This window comes from Leptodactylus fuscus, unplaced genomic scaffold (assembly GCF_031893055.1).
Source record: "Leptodactylus fuscus isolate aLepFus1 unplaced genomic scaffold, aLepFus1.hap2 HAP2_SCAFFOLD_1086, whole genome shotgun sequence".
NCBI classification, from domain to species: Eukaryota; Metazoa; Chordata; class Amphibia; order Anura; family Leptodactylidae; genus Leptodactylus; species Leptodactylus fuscus.
The window spans coordinates 2,307-3,205 of NW_027439909.1; the positions used below are offsets into that span (position 1 = coordinate 2,307).

Genomic DNA, 899 nt, shown 5'->3' on the forward strand with positions numbered 1-899 from the left:
ATGAATATACAATGTTGTGGGGTCTGAGACCCTTTTTAACCCCCTATATGTTCTATGTGCACGATACCCCGTAGGTGCTGTGGGGGCCCAGTCAGTGTTTACTATGGGGCCCGGTCTTTGCTAGTTACAACCCCTGATAACAGACCTGAAATGTAGACAGAATAGTACCAGCACATATAAGTGCCATATACCTGCCCATAATAATAATAATACCAATGTAATACTGCCATATAGGTGGTATGTAGTCTCAGAAATATGAGCGTTTTCACACTGTGTATGAGGGGTTGTAGCTCACTGGTAGAGCGCATGCTTTGCATGTATGAGGCCCCGGGTTCAATCCCCGGCATCTCCATGTTTTGTGTTACATAATAATCACTTAAAAAAGGAGTGCACCATATGCCCTATATTTAATGCGGCCCTGTATTCCCTGCTCATATAATACCGCCAGACAGTTCACCTATACCACCTTATCATATCCAGGGGCCCCTCCCAGATGTTTTGAGAGAGTTGGAGAATAACAGAGGGGCCTTGAGCCTCCTTGTGCACTTAGGCCCATGTATATCTGCCGTCCCCGCAGCCCCTGGAGCTATGATCTCCTCATTACTAGAGATGAGCGAACAGTGTTCTATCGAACTCATGTTCGATCGGATATTAGGCTGTTCGGCATGTTCGAATCGAATCGAACACCGCGTGGTAAAGTGCGCCATTACTCGATTCCCCTCCCACCTTCCCTGGCGCCTTTTTTTGCTCCAATAACAGCGCAGGGTAGGTGGGACAGGAACTACGACACCGGTGACGTTGAAAAAAGTAGGCAAAACCCATTGGCTGCCGAAAACATGTGACCTCTAATTTAAAAGAACAGCGCCGCCCAGCTTCGCGTCATTCTGAGCTTGCAATTC

The 899-nt window shown here is 47.5% G+C and overlaps 1 non-coding gene across 1 annotated transcript; it reads left to right on the forward strand.

Annotated features, from left to right (window-relative positions):
- Positions 1-280: 280 nt before the first annotated feature.
- Positions 281-352, forward strand: TRNAA-UGC (transfer RNA alanine (anticodon UGC)). The gene has a single exon. It is a non-coding gene; the product is annotated as a tRNA-Ala (tRNA).
- Positions 353-899: the final 547 nt, after the last annotated feature.